The 19,008-nt window shown below is 38.3% G+C and overlaps 1 protein-coding gene across 3 annotated transcripts in view; it reads left to right on the top strand.

Moving 5' to 3' along the window:
- The window catches only part of SDC2 (syndecan 2), a 140,683-nt gene that overhangs the window by 14,758 nt on the left and 106,917 nt on the right, over positions 1 to 19,008 (top strand). Inside the window, exon 1 of one of the 3 annotated variants that reach the window (XM_081070516.1) lies at positions 11,894 to 11,952. The exons of the other annotated variants lie outside the window; for them this stretch is intronic. The gene's annotated coding sequence lies outside the window, so the exon portion shown is untranslated. Of the gene's footprint in view, positions 1 to 11,893; positions 11,953 to 19,008 lie in introns of those variants that run through there. 3 annotated transcript variants of the gene reach the window in all.

Here is a 19,008-nt window from a genome sequence, read left to right as displayed (position 1 = left end):
ACTCTGGGGGTGGGGCCCAGCAATTTGAATATTAGAAAGCCCTCTGGGAGATTCTGTTACATGCTGGAGTTTGAAAACTACTGAGCAGTGGCCCACATCCATGACTGCAAAGGCACTATTAAATGAAAGCCCCTGGTTATGGGTCCCAGATATCAGTGTTTATTTTTAATCTGCCTTGGTGATTCCAATGTGCAGCCAGGCTTGCAGGTCACTGCTTTAGGACCTTGCTACTCAAAATGTGGGTGCTAGCTCAGCAGCAGGAGCATTACCTGGGAGCTCATTAGAAATACAGAATCTCCAGCCCCACTTGAGACTACTAAATTGTATTTTGTATTTTAACAAGACTCCCAGTCACTCACTAGCACATTAAAGTTTGTGAAATACTACTTTATAGAAATAGTGAGTTTTCTCATAGAAGTCAGTTCCCAGAATGCCCTAAATTTTAAAGTTTGTGAGGAGGCAGAAGAGCTGCTTTGGCTTCTGCCTGATGGTGACTCAGGGAAGCAGCCATTGGGAGAAAATGGATGGCTGCAATAGCTTCTACATAAAAGAACCCAGGACCATTAGATATAACAATAGCCCATAAGCCATCAGTAAGTAAGTAATAGCAGTTACAGCACTTTCAGGTGCAAGTAACAAAAATCCCAACTCAGACTGGTGTAAGCAATAAAAAGGAAATTTTTAGCTCAAATAGTGAAGTCCTGGAGTAATTCTGTCTTCAGTCCTGGCTGCATCAAGAGGCTTAAGTAATGTTATTAGGCCTTGTGTTTCACATATCTTTCAAAGTTACTTTCCCCTGTTAGATTCACTCCCAGGCCTTATACTTATCAAGGTTAAGCTAAGCTGTTGTTAAAAAGAGATCCCCTATAATATAGTGGCTCAAAATAGATGAATTTTTTTTATTTTATTGCCCTGTGATATAACAGATAGGGCTGGTGAGATGGCTGTGTCATGCTCACATGTAGCTCTTACCTGTGGTTCTAAGGTGGCAGCTTCACCTTTAGAGTCAAGAGGAATACATAGCTTGGAAGTATACACATATTATGTCCACTTACATCCCATTGGTCAGAACTTAGTCATATGGTCACGCAAGGTGCAATGCAAGTTGGAAAATGTAGTCTCTACATGGGCAGCCATATGACCAGCAAAAATCTGGGAAGGTTATATTACTAAAGAAGGAAAGATTTTAGACCTAATGACAACCAGGAGAGACCTCTCGCTATATGGTGTCAAGATGGGGCCTGACAAGTACAGATTAACAAATAACCTATCTCTCAGCAGTTGTAGGAGGAAGAGCTTCTTTTCCCCAACACTTCTAGTGAGAATTGGAGGATAGCTTCTCTTTGACTCTGGATTGGCCCAGCTTGACTCTCTCTGGCCTGGATCACATGCATCATCTCTGGAACTACAAGTGGAGGAAGTATCACCAGAATCCCATGGATCGAGATAGGAAAGGACTGGTTCCTCAAAGAGAAATGCAGGTCTGTTACTGGAAGGAAGAGAATGGATGCTGTTGGAACCAGACACTTTTTCCTCCCTTCACCTGTGCTCTGGCTATTATTACCACTGTGTTTCCCCAGAAATAAGACCTAGCCGAACAATCAGCTCTAATGCGTCTTTTGGAGCAAAAATTAATATAAAACCCGGTATTGTATTATATTACATTACATTACATTATATTTATTATATCATATCACATCACATCACATCACATCACATCACATCACATCATATCATATACCGGGTCTTATATTAATTTTTGCTCCAAAAGACACTTTAGAACCCATTGTCAGGCTAGGTCTTATTTTCGGGGAAACATTGTATGGTGACTTCTCTTTTCCCTTTCAAGTCCGATCATTGCCTCGTGATTTTGCCAGGGTAAGATGTTTGGCACACACACAGTTTGCCTCAGGTTACACACCCTTGAGGACCCATCTTGGATATGTACTCATATCCACACTAGTTCACTATCCATGTGAAAATTGTATATGTCTATTTGGTGACAAAATAAATATAAACGCACGTATAGTATAAAATGAGCTTAACTTCACTCTTGTTAATTGATATTTGGTCCTAGACAGGAAAGGGGCAGTGCTGAAGCCAGGAATGGTGGTGGACAGTAGTCAACTTAGTATGGAGTATTTGAAGATTTTTAGCATATTAGAAAAAAGACATTTAAGAACAAATTTATTTGATGAGTTTAATAAATGTAGGAGACTGTAGCAAAGTTCCTTTAATGTCTTATTTTAATGGTTGGTAAATATGAATACAGGAAAAGATAAATTTATTTATCTTTGTCTGATTGGTAAATGCTTTTTAAAAATGTTCTCAATGAAATGGTTTGCATCTTTAACTGCTAAAGATTGTATAAATAGAGGCCTTTAGTACATCAAACAATGAATGTTACAAAAACAATGAATTGTGCTCGTGTCTATTCTCTCATACTCAAGAGTTTGTTTTCTCTAACAAATATTTTTTTTATACCTTATTGCACAGAGGAATTGAGGTGATTTCCAAGACCGCATATCTTTCCCATAAACTTTAGGAGAAATGATGTAAATGGTTGATTTTTATTCATATGCAACCAGAGCATTCTAAAAGCATGCTATATAATGCTTTTTAAGAAAGTTCTAGTCTTAAATGATAGAAAAATAACACATAACATTCAGAATAACATGCTGTTTCCAAACCTCTCAACTAAATGCTTATTGTCCTTTCAATAAAAATGTGAATTGCAGGCACATCTGATGTAAATGAATTAAAATTTTATTTACCCAGAACTTTGTGTATTATGTTAATAAGATTTACCCAAAATACTACTATTAGTGTAATAAATATTAAGAGAGCATTTGTGAGATGCCTCCTGGTATTTACTGTTTCTCTCCTTGGGCATTAACTGCTCTGGGTGAATCTTTACCACGCTGCTCTTGTTTTGTGCCTTGAGGTATAAATAGAGACAGAAAACCCAGAAGATTCAAACAAATTCCATACCATAAACTTTCGTAGATGTGCTTAGTATTCATTCAGGAGAGCCTTTTAGTTTATTTAATGTAAAATTACTTTCTTTTAGCATTCTACATATACAAGAGGACAAATTTTTATTTTACTGGATTTTTAAACAACAATCATGAAAACATTTTCTGGAAAAATATCATCATTTAACAAGCTCCAGGAAGATACAGTGTGATGACTTACATCTGACTCCTTTTCTTCCTGCATCTTATATTCTTTTGGAAAACCAGGAAAGAAAAGGGTGGAAGCTTCCAAGGAGACAGATTTTGAGTGAATAAAAGGGAGAGCTTTCTAAAAGGCAATCAGAGATGGAGTAGACACTTCTGAGGACTGACACTAGTAGTAGACACTAGTGAGGGCTGTGTCTGGAAGCAAGCAAACATGTATTTGGATGGCCATATATTTGGGATCTTTAGAGGAGATTCAGGGCATCAGCTGGCTGGGAGATTAGCTGACCTTTACAGCTTTCTTTTAACCTTAGATTCTGTTATTCTTATGTTATTTTGAAGTGGAATGCTGATCAACTTATAATATACCGGGAGTACTAAAAAAAATGTGTACAAGTGGATACTTTGGTCAATGTTGCTTAAGGAGTAGTTCACCGCAATCAGAAGTGTCTGGATGCTGATGGTAACGCTGATGGTCGAGCACCTCTTGTAATTGCAGAAGTCAAACGTGACTTGTATTCATCTTTTGTTAATAATATATATTGACTATTACAATTTTAATACAGTTTTCCTTTCTTAAAATATGCATACATCTTTTTGGCACCCTGTTTTTTTATTTCCTTTGCTAATAGCTTGGTCTGAAACTAGACATCCTTTGTTGCCCTTGGTTGAAGGAGTATGGCATTCTAGAGCCAACTTTCTGTTAAACTGATGGCAAGCCCTATTTGCCAAATTTAGGGGACCCTGTAACTATTGAAATTTGACATTCATTGCCTCATACTTCAAGTGACCCTAACAGGTATTTAATCATGTAGAATAATCAACTTGACTGTCTGATGTGAGCCAGAGAGGTGCGTACCTGGGAGATAAGGCAAACTCAAGTCACAGTGAGTGGCCTTGAAGGGGAAGGACTTATGAGAGAAAGAAGATAGTCTTTAGAGGTGAAGAAGCAGAGGGTCTTCAAGCCAATATTAAGAGAAAGGGGCCACTGTCTGAAACTGTCAAAGGTATGGGGGGAGGTACTTTTAGCCTCCTCCCAAGCTTTCACTTCTACACCACTTTGCTAACATGCACCAAGTAGCTTTTCTTAGATAGGACAAGGACAGGAAGGCCATGTCATCACCCATGACCCATGGGGTCATAACACAAAGCTTCCTTTATGAGGCTTATGCGCATTGTGAAAAACACCACAGAAACAAATGAGGGGCAGAAAGACTCCTAACAATTTCCCTACCTCTTTGCTTTTGCCCAAATAGCACTTATTTCATGTTTCGTTCTTTAATGTGTGTGAAGCAAGAGAATGCTGGATGGCTAGCAAGAGACTTGGGTTCTTATAGACTGGCCTTTCTCTGCCAGTAACCAGCTGTGACCTCTGGCAAATCACTCCACCTCTTTTGCTTCAGGTTCCCATTTGTAAAACCTGTTTCCTATTGATCCCTGTAGCCAAACATGCTGTAGTTATTTCATGGCTATGCTCATTCTTCTTTTAAGGCAATCTTTTTTCCCCCTCCCTTTACCTACTGCCTTGGAATAAAATGTTTTAAATTCCTGCCTACATTTTAACATTGCGTGCTGTTCTCCTCTCTTTTCCTTTGTCAGCCAAGTAAATTGGTTACAGTTGCCACTTAGAATGCAGTAATTTTTCATGACTAACCTTTTCCTCTAGAGGTGCTACTCCATCTAGCTGCTGTAGCTCAGGGTTCTTCCTCCCAGATAGGAGGATGGATGTTGCTTTTAAGTATGGGAAATAGAAGTTGGAGTAGGTCAAGTTCTCACAGTAGGGGAAAATGTTGTCCACCTGTTAGAGACAGGAAGTAACTGGGGTGTGAAGGCCAGCTCTCCTTGTTCTGTGGATTACAATTCTCAGCATATTTTTCCCCCCTGCATTTTAGGTTCTGAATATTACACAGTGAATATATGAGGTGTGAACCAAAAAATATGGTGAATGTTAAAATTAAAAAAATATATATTACAGTGAAGGACCTGTTGCCATTAATCCCCCTCAACATCTTCCCCCTTGCTTCTAACACACTTATCCCATAATTCTTGCCACTTTCTGAAACAGTTCTGGAATTCCTCATTCAAAAGTGTCTTTAGTTGCGCTGTTGTGGCTACCTCGATGTCCTGAATCGATTCAAATGTTTTCCTTTCGTGGTCATTTTGACTTTGGGGAAGAGCCAGAAGTCACACTGTGCCGGATCCAGTGTATAAGGTGGGTGAAGATACACTGTAACATTTTTGTTTGACAGCAATTGCAGTACCAGAAGTGATGTGTGACATGGAGCATTTCCACTGTAATCAAAATATACAGTGAATCTTGCTGCCGAGCCATCTAACAGAAAGGCAGGGATCCCCAATATGGGAAGTGGCGCATCAAAATCTTAGTAACAGTGTGACAAGTTTCAACTTGTTTGGTGCAGTCAGTCGGATGTGAGCTACGGTTGAGAAAAGGTGTGTTTTAAAGTGTGCTGTAAATCATACATACTCCATCATCACAATGTTCCGTGTCACACACCGCTTTTTGAATACAGCAATTTCTGTCACATAAAAACATTACAGTGTGTCCTCATCCACCTTATTCACCGATCTGGCACTTTGCGACTTCTGTCTCTTCCCCAAAGTCAAAATGATTCAGGACATCGAGGCAACCACGACAGCACAAATAAAGACACTCATGATAGAGGACTTCTACAACTGCTTCAGAAAGTGGCAACAATGATGGGAAAAATGTGTTTGAAATGAAGGGGAGTATTTTGAGGGGGATTAATGACAAATGTGTCTTTTCCTGTAATAAATTTATTTAATTTAAACATTCACTGTATTACTTGATGACACCTCATATGGTTTTGTTGTCTAGGAATCTAATAGTTCTATTAAAAACTGGGCAAGTGAATACATTCTGAAAGGATCATGAGGCTGCGAATAGCTCAAGTATGGTATTCTGGGGTTCCCAAGGAGTTGATGAACCTCCTCTTCCAAAGGCTACATTTCACTCAGCATGATCTACCCACAAATTTTCAAACGTGAAAATCTCCCAAATGGTTATGGAATTGCTGGCAAAAATTACTATGAGGCAGATGAAAAGTACCTCCCACCTTGATCATGCCATGCCCACCAGTTTACAGCTCACTAGCCCCAGGAATGCCTGAAAGAGTTTTTCGGGAATGATGGGTCCTTGCCCAAAGTGCTGTACTCACCCTGCCTGTTTTAGAAAAATCCTGTGGAGAGGGGGGTGTTTTGTTAAAAATGCACATTCTTGATTCCCACCTACTGCATTTTAATGTCTAAACACTGAAGTTACAGCATAATGGCTTTAGGCTGAAAGACTACACAGCTTGGAATGACTTTCTGTAAACCCAAATTCGATGCTAAGCTTTCCGCTGTTTTTAGTTACGGGTCTGAGTTCCTCTACAAAAGGCAAAATTTGACACTGAGCTCAGGATCAAAACATACCTAGCATTATCTGGAAATTATGTATTCGTTAAAAAAGAGTTTATTTGGTCATGTAATAGGATAACTGTCAAACAATATTATTTCTTTTATGCTACTTGCAGTTGATGTACATATATATGTACATAATATTTAATAGCTTTCTTGAGATATAACTCACCACAAAAAGTCACCCATTTAAAGTGTTCAGTTTAGTGGTTGTTGGTGTTTTCACTGTTGTGCACAGTCACCACAGTCCTATTTTAGAACATTATCATCACTCCCAAAAGAAACCCTCTGTCCATTAATAGTCACTTGTCATTCCATCTCTCATCAAGTCCTATTGGTTACTAATCTACATTATGTCTTTATTGTGTCTATAGGTTTGCCTACTCTGGAAATTTTGTATAAATGGAATCATATAATATGTGGTCTTTTGTGACTGGCTTCTATAACTTAACATGACTTTTTCAAGGTTCATCTGTGTTGCTACATATATTAGTACCACATTTCCCTTTATTGCCAAGTAATATTCCATTGTGTGGACATACCAGATTTTGTTTACCCACTCATCAGTTGATGGACATTTGGGTTGTTTTAACTTTTTGGCTATTACAACATTGTATACAAGTTTTTGTGTGGACACATGTTTTCATTTTTCTTGGCTATGTGCCTAGGAGTAGAATTGCTGGGTCATACTGTAACTCTGTATTTAACATTTTTAGAAACTACCAAACTTTTTCCAAAGTGGCTGTAATAATTTACATTCCCATCAGCAGTGCACAGGGTTTCAGTTTCTCCACATTCTTGCTAACACTTGTTTTTGTCTGTCCTTTTGATTATAGTCATTCTACTTGGTGTGAAGTGTAATCTCATTATAGTTTTGCATTTACCTAATGACTGAGGATGTTGAGCATCTTTTTTTCTGGTCCTATTAGCCATTTGTATTTCTTCTGGAGAAATGTTTTTAAACTTTTTGCCTATTTTAAAATTGGGTTATTTGTCTTATTATTGAATTTGAGAGTTCGTTATATGTTCTTGATACAAGTTCCTATCAGATATATAATTTGTAAATATTTCCTCCCATTCTGTGGTTTATCTCTTCATTCTTGTGATAGGGTTCTTTAAAGCACAAAAGTTTTTAATTTTCCCCCTGTTTATCTATTTTTGTTGTTGTTGATTTTCATATCATATATAAGAAATCATTCATTTCCAAAATGATTTATTTGCACAGGTTTATTCCTATATGTTTTAAGAGTTTCATGGTTTTAGTTTTTACATTTAGGTTTGTAATCCATTTTTAATTAATTTTTGCGTATGTTGTGGAGTAGGGGTACAGTTGTTTGTTTAATATGGTACCCAGTTGTCTCAACACATTATGTTAAAAACTATTCTTTCCCCCACTGAATTGTCTTGGTAACCTTGTTGAAAATCAATTGACCATAAATGTAAGGAATTATTTCTGGACTCTCAATTTTATACCACTTATCTATATGATTTATATGCAATACTATATATACATATTTATGTATATAAATATATGTGTGTTTGTGTGTCTGTGTGTATATATATATATATACATATATATATGGGTGTCAAATAAATGGGGTGCCGAAAAATGTATACAAGTGGACACTTTGGTCAACATGGCTCAAACAGTAATTCGCCATAATCAGAAGTGTCTGGACGCTGATGGTAACCACTTTGAGCACCTCTTGTAATTGTCGAAGTCAAATGTGACTTGTATTCATCTTTTGTTATCAGTATATATTGAGTATTACAATTTTAATACAGTTTTCCTTTCTTAAAGTGTTTATACATTTTTTGGCACCTTCTGTGTATGTGTATATATATGTACATATATATCTGCATGTGCACAAAGAAGGAGGTCTTAAAGCAAACTTGGTATTGATTGGTGTATTCCTTTGGCTTTAATTTAAAGTGGTTAAAAACGGGACAAATTAAAAAGTAGGAATTTAAGACATTAACTACGTCAGGAGATTTGGCCATGCCTCAGTTGGCCATGCCTCCAGCCTCAGTTGCATCTACTTGTTAGGGATACAAATAGTAGGTTGCAGAGTGGTTGGATTGCTTAGTTTTTATTCTTTTTTGTTCTTCCTTGTAAAATGGACTGCATTACTGAATGTTTTGGAGTGGAGTGCATTTTAGATCTCTCTGTTCTTGGCCTAGCCCTGCCAGTCAGAGCTTGGTTAAGTGGAGCACTTTTGTGAGCCCTCCACCTTGCCTACGGATTCTTAGGCTTGAGTTTCTTCAGCTGTGAAATGAAGGAGCTGGACTAGAATCTAATGCTTCTTCCCAATCAACTTGAAATTCTGTGATTTGTGTACATGGCCACCCTTTAAAAATGGTGTGTTTTATCCATGTCATATACACCACAAAACTGAAAGAATAAAGACATATCCTATGAATTCTCTCATTTTACTGCTGATTCTGGTGAGAAGAAACTGGTAAGCAGGTAAATGGTAGGACTGAAGCTACCAGTTCTCTTAAATTATTTAGTTTCATGGTATAAAAAGCCTAGTTGTGTGCTCTTTGTAATGTTTCTTTCTTATTTTATTTTTTTAATGAAACGCATGACATAGAAAAAGGAAAAGACAGATTTTGCTGTGATACTGTGTGCTTCGTCTGTCTTATGGATCTAGTAGTTAAGACAGACTTTCTTAACTTGAGAGCAGTTACGTATAGATAAATAGCTGAAGCTTCTTTCAGAATGCCTTAATTTTATTCTTGGGTTCGTGGGAATTCAGAAATATAGGCTTTTAATTGTTCACAGCTGGTGCATGAATATAGTGGTAATAATAATTAGGAATAATATGGTTCACCTCTTAAGCTGTTAATTTTAATCCACTAAATTTTTTTTGATATGAAGTCTGGCAGAGTCTTTAAGGGGAACATTTGGAAGAAATCCATCTTAGTTTTCAGTCAGGCAGTGTGCAAGTCAACCTTGTCTTGCTAATTTGTTATGATTTCTATGGCTTGAGTTTTCATGTCTTCTACCTAAAAGCACATACATACAACACCAGACTACACTCAACAATATGCATGCAGACGTTCCCACTGCAGAGCCCTTGAGCACAAGCACCGAGTACAAAGCCCATGTCAAGTGTGTGTGGGGAGTTGGCACCCTCTGGTGTGGCCCTCTGCAGTGGGACCAGCAGACCTGATGGAGAGAGGAACCTTGTTTGGAGAGTGAGTTTGCTTTGAAGCTTTTATGAATGGAGGCTGAACCCAAGTGTGACACTCACTACTCTCTTGTGATAAAAAGAACTTTTCTAATTCTCTAGAGAGTAGACTTTAAAACCATAAAGATAATTTTATAAGTTACTCCCCTCCCCTTGCTTTTTGTAAAATCCTCAAATTCTAAAGTATTATGACAATATTTTGGTGGTTTACTTCCCATGGTTTCTTAATGCTCTATCCATCGTAGAGGAAATTTTCAAGATGTTTCAAGATGATAAATATTTATTAGAGAATAAGTATAAAAATAGAATGTATATTTTTGAAGAATGATTTAGATGGATGTTGTGTTCTGGGAAACTTTTAAGCAACAACAAAATAGATCTCTTATGAGAACATGTAATTAAATTATTTTAAAAAATAACATCTTTTATCCTGGATAATTTGGGGAGAGAAAAATCTTAGTTATATTTCATATGTGAAAAAAACTTAAATTCTAATTAACTATTTTTTTTAGAAGTAGTAGTGTAACATTAAGTATATGAACAAATTGATAGCTTTTCATAATTTATGCTGGCCACTAATTTGGCTGTGTTAGTAAGTAGCTGTTATCTGGAACTAAATGATTCTCATAACACATGATCTTTATTTTTTTCATAGGAGTTCCTGGAACAAGATAGCTTTTGCCAGGTATAGTTGATATAAGTATCCTGCCAAAAAACCTTCGTAGGGACAATTTTTTTTTTTTTTTTTTTTTTTTTTTACTTTTAAAAGTACACATTGTAAAAAAAAAAAGCTCTCTTGAATCTACAAACAGACCCATTTTATGAAGTTAAGCTGTTAGTCACATTATATTTCCAGGAAAACAAGGTAGAATTGTTTTCACTTTAAAGGGCCATGGTACTGAAGTAGAGAGAGGTTGTGACTTCACGGAAACACTAGATCAGAATAGAAATTAGTGTGTGATCCATAAATTTAGCAGTTTCCAAATGGGTGATTTTTGCTGCATTACACACTTTTACTTTTTCTTGAAACAGTGTTTATCAGAGTGAACAGAGGAGCAGTAAGAATTCCATTAATGAGTCCTACATCCCTGGCTCTCAAGGAGCCTCTTTTCCCATCCCAAGCTGCTTATGTACCATCAGCCTGTGGACACTGTGCATGCTTATGTTTTAAGTATTTGCTTCTGGAGAGCCAGCTTGAAGAATAAAACAGAAAAATCCATTGGCATTTTGAGAGTTGAATCCACAGAAGATGTTGTTTGCAATTTGCCGAAAACATAAGGTCCAAACAGCCGGAACAGGCCTGATGCCAGGCAATTTCACTGTGAGAAAAAGAGGAGGTCTGAAGCAGTCCTTTTAGGATTATCTCCAACTCAGCAGCTGCTGTCTGAGTTTGATTATGCACATCCTGCTCTGGGAGACCTGCAGTAACCCTTGGGCCCCTGGGGAACTTCAGGGCTGTCTTTTAAACAAAAGACTCTTCCCCTGGACACCCATTGGCAGAAGCCCAAACAATATGGAGGTTAAAAGAAGGTGGAGCTTTTGAAGATTGGATTTAAGAGGACAATCTAGGTAGGAAACTGATTGCTGATTTGAACCGCAAGTGCCTTTTAGTACCCTATAATTTAATAGATGAGGAAGCAGCGGCTCAGAGAAGTTAAGTGACTTGCCCAAAGAGAACTAGTCAGAACTGAATTCCAGGTCTCCTCATTCCCAGGTTATAGCTGTCTTATATAATGCCACATTCTTGAAGACGTGATTCTCACATCAGTATAAATAATATGTTGTGTATTTTGGAAAATTGAGCTGAAAGAGAAAAAACTTTATAAAAGCATTTTGGAGTTATGTGTTAACCACCTTTTATAGACTGTCCAGTTATATTCAGATTTTTCTGTCAAGTGGTAGGGTTTCTTTTATTTTTATCAGTGTGTAAATCTTAATAAGTAACCGACCAGTAAATAGATTATTCCAGTAAAATTTATCTATGATTCTTAAAGGCAGAACGGGCATGTTGGAGAGGTGTTGGGAGGGAAGGATGTTTATGTAAGAAGGATGTTTATGTAACGAACTCTTTTGTTCAACTCTGGCAGTGTCTGGAGCATGGCCACAGCCTCTGAGGATTTATGGCCTCTAGTCTGGAGAAGGTAGGTGGGCTCATATTATTTGTACTGAGGAACACGTGTGGGGTCTTTGAGCGTAAGGCTGTCCAGGTTACAAAACGCTTTGTCAAAGAAAATGATTATCCAGAGTTCTTTGAGAGTAATATGTTGCTGTTTATTTCACATCTGGGCTTGGAATTGAGAATTTTCTCGGTTTTGTGATTGTAACAAGATCCCCAGTTTTCTTTCTTTCAAAGGTTGGGAAGCTATTTTCTTGTAGGAAAGAATCCATGAAATCCAAGGATATCACTAGAATGTGGATGATTTCTCTTCTTGCCCAATTAAAGGATTGAGCTGGTAGAGTCTTGTTAGGTATAATGGAGCTATTTAACATTGTTGTCCTGAAGAGTTTTGACTAAGCGAGAGAGAAAAATGAGGAAGATCTTATTCTCTAAAATGCCAAGTGGTTATGGAATCTGTTTTTATCCTTTTTAATAGTGGAGTTTCTAATTGCTTCATTCATTTGGAAAGGTTATGTTGAGTGCCAGCCAAGTATCCTTTTCTGTGTCCCACCATCCTTTCTGCAAAACTTAAAAGAAAATGCTATGTTTAGGATACTCTATTGAGATACACTGGAATGTTTTTCATTACATTTATTCTCTCTCTAAGATTTTGGTGACATCTATAGCTGAAAATGGGTAAGGGGGTGGGGATCTGGAGCACATAGTAGGATCATATTATACTATTTCCAAAATAGGTGAATGTGAGAGTCTTTTTTTAGAGCTATGCCTTGGAAAACATCTTTTGTTAATGGCCTAATTAGGACATGCCAATGTCTATTTATTGATTGATGATCTTTTGAAGTACCTGTTGCCTGAAAGTGAAATTTTCAAGTAGTTACTTGACTTCCCCCCCCCCCCCCCGACTGGAGAAAAGTTAGGGCAGAAGGGAAAGCTATTTATTAATTTTGTTTTTCTTCACCAAAAACACAGTTTGGGATACCTTGGAAAGAGAAGGGTGTCAAAAGGTCATTAATCCTTTCCTACTTTGTTTCTCTTCATTGGTAGTGGCTTTGGCCCCACTGAGAAACACTCTCTGAATGCTATTATTATGCTGTAATGATATCAAAGGAGGCCAAAGTGATATCAGTGATTTTTTCGGTAAGCAATTATTCTAGTTTATATGATATAAACATTTTTGGAGAACTATCTGGATACCAAGGTAGGGAAAATAGCTTAAGGATCTATGATTTATATTTGAAGAAGTTATTAAGCTGTCTAACTGGATATTTAGAGAGTTTCAGGATGTACAGTATAAGATAAATCCTGTATATGTATTGCTTCCAATCATCACCTCCACCAGAAGTAACATTTCTCAGGTGGTAGCTTTCTCTAGAAAGGGGATATGTGTGTCTATTTCTGGATTAGTTTTAAACAAGTGAAGTGTATTTCCCACCTACTGCTTTTTGCCTGGGGTTGGAACTTTTCCTTTTCACTGCTTGTCATGTGGCATTTGAATGAAAATGTGTCCTCCCTTTCAGAGCCAAAAGATTCTGTGTAATTCATCAGGAAAAATTTCTCCAAGGAGTTATTAATCCAAGGAGTTGCTCCATAGTAAATGGCTCAAAATACATTGATGAATTTCTGAATTTGAAATTTCATTTAAAAATCATTTTTTCCTCTTTAAAAAATGCATACAATGGATTTCTGAGCAGCTAAAATCCCACACTGGATAGCATTGTTAGTCTCTGTAATATCTTTTTAGAAGACTTGGTGTTTTGCTGCTCAAGCTAGACCATACTAACACGAGGTTTAGGCTTTTGAAGTGTAGAAGTAGTTCAGCAATAATAACGGGAGATCCTTTAGATTTCCTTGAAGAAGAAAGATGACTGTATGGTGAATATACATGAATATCACATGTTTGAACATGTTACTAATTTTGGTTGTGAGTTAAGCTTCCCCTTGGTGGATTGGGCCTCTTCCAGGAATAACACTTGATGTCCTTGGTGCTATTGGAGAGGTGCCTTTCATTCTCAGCATTCTGGGGAAATTTACCTCTGTGAGCCGGATAAAAATATGTGGAAAGATGATTAGTTTAATTGGCCCACTATTATAATTATTTAGTAGGAGGTGGACTGTGGGACGGCTATTATAGCCTAAAATGCCTGGTGTGAAGTGGAGGGGACTCATTGAAAACCTCAACAACATTATAAAATGTTGGTTTAAGTATACATTTAATAATAAATTACCCTGGCACTTTAAGAAGGATGGAGGCATTCTTAACTATTTGGGACAAGAATCCATCAAAAAAAGAAAAAAAAGGAAAAAGAGGTGAGCTTTTTTTCAAGGCTAATTGTAGGAAATTCTGCTAATGATGTCTCTTCCTTTAAAATAGTATACAGGGTAACAGGAGTTACTGGATGTAAACTCATGTTTGTCACTTTAAGACTGACACTCTGAGGTTGTTGCAGCAGACACGCAAGGTGGCCATAATGGTGGTGGTGTTTTAGCTTCTTTCAGAAAAGAAGCTCAGTGCAGGGTCATGTTGTAAAGTGGAGTATTTTTCTTTCACATCAAAGGACAGGGAATATTCTACAGACACAGAGCTAAGAAGTAGGGAGCTAGCATTTCAGTACTTGCATTGGGAAACTATGTGTGGAATGTCAATAGTTCACGGACCAGGGACCCAGAAGTGAATCCAGGTGCCTGCCCCACTGCTGTTTTCCTAGAGAGAAATGATTGTAGGCAGAAATTGCAGCCAGATGAACCAAAAATAAAATCGATAGCTTTATTGGACATTCTTTTCATGAAATTTAACTTTCTAATGTGCACACACATCACTCTGGAGATGTTATTATAAATGGCTGACCTTTTGTTTTGGGGGAGCTGCTGCTCACTGTCTGTGCGGCTCTATTCAGCTTTGCTTTGATTCCAGCCCACATCTGTTGAGCATGTGATCAATTTTTTTTCCTCTGAAGCACACTGACAACTGGCTAAAAAGATTTAATGAAAACCAGTCTGAACTAATTTCAGTAAGATATTCTAACTCTTCTGGTTTCAGATGTAGAAGTTAAGGCTTCCCCAAAGCCGCTGTTTGGAGGGCAGCATCAGGAAGTCTTCTTGGGCTGGGAACTGGGTTTCTTTGTCTTAACCCCCCACACTGTCCCTGGCTAATGATTGCAGGGTGGCTGGGAATAATGAAACAGTGCTGCAAAGCTTGTTATCAGCCAGCTGGAGTAATACTGAAAAAATCATTCCTCCTTCTCTTCCTCTTTTCCCATAGAAGTCAGAGCACTGCTGTGGTTACACCCAATAAATACTGCAGATTTCATTGGTCTTTTTAATGGGACCTAATGTAGTGTCATTTGTGCACTTCAATGATTGGTTCTTATTTTTGTGTGGTTTACTGCTCAACCTTGAAAAGAAGTGAGATTTGAGGATTTTCCAACAATTACTGTTTTTTTATGGAGCCAGAATTTGAGTGAGACAAGGCTTTGGCCATTATGTAACAGGTCACCTGGTTTTCCATATGAGCTTTGGGGATACTGGAGGAATTAAGTCACAATTGTGTAAAACTGTACTCTGTGCTTGAGCTTGTTCCAGAGAAATGATTGAAACCCATGCTCTCCCTCCCTTCATGCAAATCCCAGTTATGATTTCAGCCTCTACCCAAGTGCTCCACTGCCTATCCTCCCTGTGCCCAGGGCACTCTCTACCTCATCTTTGGCCAATCTGGAGGAAAGAAGAAGTGAGGAGGCTTCCTGTCAGTGTGTTCTGTCACGTAGAACATGCAGTGGCCCTGTCTTAATCATCCTAGTGAAGCATCTGCCCCTCACCCGGGAAAGCCACCCTTTTTGGTGTTGCTGCAGCCTTCTTTCTATGCCTCCAAAGTCAGCCACCCACCTGTGTTTGGTTCTACCAGTAGGTCTCCATTCTTATAGCGTTGGACTGGTCCATTTAGGTCACTGGATAAGTTCTTCATCAGAGCTCCTTTCCCATTGGGTTGAGGCTTCCCCCATCTTCCTTGGGTTGCTATTTTCTGTGAGCTGTTAGGGGGCAGAGAGAAGAGTCTTGCCCTGCAGGCTAGAAGTCTGGACCAATTCCTCTTTTCTCTGTCTTCTAGGAAACTCTGGGAACAAAAACTTCCTTTACTGGTCTACCCTCCAGGCAGGTTCCTTGAATTTGAACAGTTGAAAAAACTGGTACTTGGAAGGGTTAGAGGACTTGTCTAAGACCCTGCCTTACTGGCAAACTGGATTTCCAGGTCTTTATTGATTTCTGGGAACTCTCCCTTGATTTGTTGGATTTTTTTACCTCTGGAAAGAGCACTGCTCTTTCCATATATAAAATCATATAACAATTACTTATGTAACTGAAGGGGGCAGTCAGAGGTCAGAGACCCCCATAGGAAAGGGTCTAGGATGTTTGCATAGCTCTTTATAATTTATAGAGCTTTTCCCACACAGTATCAGGCTTAGTCCTCCCAGTAGCCCTGTGGGGTGGGCATCACTGACCTTGTTTCACAGATGAGGAAAGTAAGTCCCAGAGAGGTTGAAAGCAAGGCTTGTCAAAACTGAGCATTTGGCCTGAAGTTTGTTAAGTATCAAACAATAGACAGTCATGGCTTTGGGACGTGACTACCAGGCAGTGGTAGGCACATTTTTGCCATGTATATAGTTATTTCCCCCTGTTTTGGTCCTGTAGGCCTCTCCAGAGTAGCTTTGAACCTATTTTTGTTATGGGTCTAAGGAGGTTAGAATTCAGTGAATATGTACTTACTATTTGTGATTCTGGATTTAAAGTAGAAAGGCAAACTTTAAGTTGTGTTGAAAATGAAGTATCAAAAATCATTGTATATAGGCAAAAGAAAAAGATTACAAGTTTACATGCTTTATATGCAGAGCTGATCTCCTTACACTTGCTAAAATCACTCCGTTATCATACAGTGTTTGTTTTATGTAACCTATGACCAATAAATGGCATGACCAAATATTTTACAGTTGTAGAAATTTCTTCCCTCCCTTCCTTAAAGTTTAAAAAGGTGGAACAGATGTCTTTAGACTATTGTGAATGTGATGGGGGAGGTAGAGGAAGGTCTTTCTAGATTTCAGGAGTGCCGCGAGGGGTTTGTCTCCTGCTAACAGTGCGTAGATTGTGCTGAGAACTGTGGAAACCCCACCTTCATCAAGGGGAAAGTATTAAATAGTGAACAAAAAGTGGGAAAAGGCCTTTCCCTTTTCTTTCTGAGAATTTTTAAGGGCCTTCATAAGTGCTTGAGACACATCACAAAGATGAAAGGTCAAGCCAGGAACCAAAGATTGAGTTCTGTATTGATACTCCATGTAGCTGTGGTTAGGGTGCCTGATTTTACTCTGTCTCTATTGATCCATCTGTAAAACAAGGACAGTGATTCTGCTGTCTAGTGCCTAGAGGAAGGCTGGAAAGATGCTCTCATGGAAGCTGGATCTGCAGGGGGACCTGGGAGGCCTGGCGACTGGCCTGAAGGAGAAAGGCAGGTGTCCTCAGGGAAGATGGTAGCTTTATACAACTGTCTTTTCCTAATGTTTGGGTGACTCCAGTTCCTAATACTTGTCTCGGTTGTTGGATGTCAGAGTCATATTCTTCATTCTCTGTGACTCCTGCTAATTTTTGCTACTGACCCATCCAGGATTATTTTCAGCAGCTAGCATGGTGCCTGACTCATAGTAAATGCTCAGTAAATATTGTTGAACAAAATGTAACCGCAGAGGGAAAAGGGAAAGTGTGTCTATTGAGGTGTGGGATGAGAGACATTCTTAGGGACAGGATCCTGAGCTTCATTATTCTGCCTCTGGAGTGTCTTAATGCACCCTTGGTAGCAATAGAGGCAATACTGCAATATCATAAATACAATTGGAATCATTCTTTGTTTTTCCTTGTCATTGTTCTTGTCACTGCTTGTCCAGAACACATACTATAGGAGACTCCTAACTGTTCTCATTGCATCTGTCAGGTGCTTTAACACTAATCAAAACATCCACTCTCCAGGTTATTTTTATCCTTCTAAAACAGAAATCTGACTATGGCACTCTCCTACCTAAATGCTCTTCCCTGACTGACTGACTCCCTTTTGCCTCCAGTAAAGTCCTTACTCCTTGCTGTTCAGGCACACAGTGGCCCTGTGTGCCTCTGCTGCGTCAAATCCCAGGGTCTCCATGTGCAGCCCTGTATGGAGGCTGTTCAAGTGGGGTCTGTACTCTACCAGGTAGAGTTAGAGTTATTGGGTTTTAAAAGCCCCTGGTCTGAGGTGGGTCTCCAGATGACCGGGGAGTCAACATATTTGGGACACATCAATAAGGTACATGGAAAAAAAAAAAGGGCATTGAATGTTTGGAACAGGAATGCAAATATCCATGTTAAGTAACCAGGGAAAACTGAGATGCTAAGGGATCTTTGCATATAGTCTTCAAAAAGCAATTTAATAAAAAGTCTGTTTTTCAACTGATTGTGTAGTTCATCTGGAAGACTATGTAAGTGTATATGTACACAGACATAATATAACCTTGAATAACACGTTTGAATTGCACTGGTCCACTTATATATGGATTTTTTCAATAAATATACCATTGGTCCTCCTTATCCCAGTGTTTCAAATCTGTGGATTCAGCCAACCATAGATGAAAAACAGTATTTTTGATCCATGGTTGTGAATCCATAAATACAAAACAAAATGACTGTATGCATTGTTCTATGCCATTTTACATAAGGGACTTGAGCATCTGTGGATTTTGGTATCTTCAGGGGTCCCAGTAGATACTGAGGGATAACTGTAGTTAAATTTGGGGGGAGTCAAAGGTTATACCCAGTTTTTCGACTGCACAGGAGTTGGCATCTCTAACCCACTCATTTTTCAAGGGTCAACCGTGTACATGTAGTATATACATATATATATATATATGTATATATATATATATATATATATATATATATATATATATATATATCTTTTTTAATTTGGAAAAGGAGTGAGGCAGAGACTATACTACTGGAGATTAAAACATAAAGCTATGACAATAAAAGGGGATGATGTCAGTGTAAAAATATACAAACAATCAAACAAAAC

This window comes from Rhinolophus hipposideros (genome assembly GCF_964194185.1).
Source record: "Rhinolophus hipposideros genome assembly, chromosome: 13".
Taxonomy (NCBI): Eukaryota; Metazoa; Chordata; class Mammalia; order Chiroptera; family Rhinolophidae; genus Rhinolophus; species Rhinolophus hipposideros.
The sequence above is the reverse complement of the archived record's forward strand: the minus strand, read 5'-3'. Positions and strand labels throughout refer to the sequence as shown.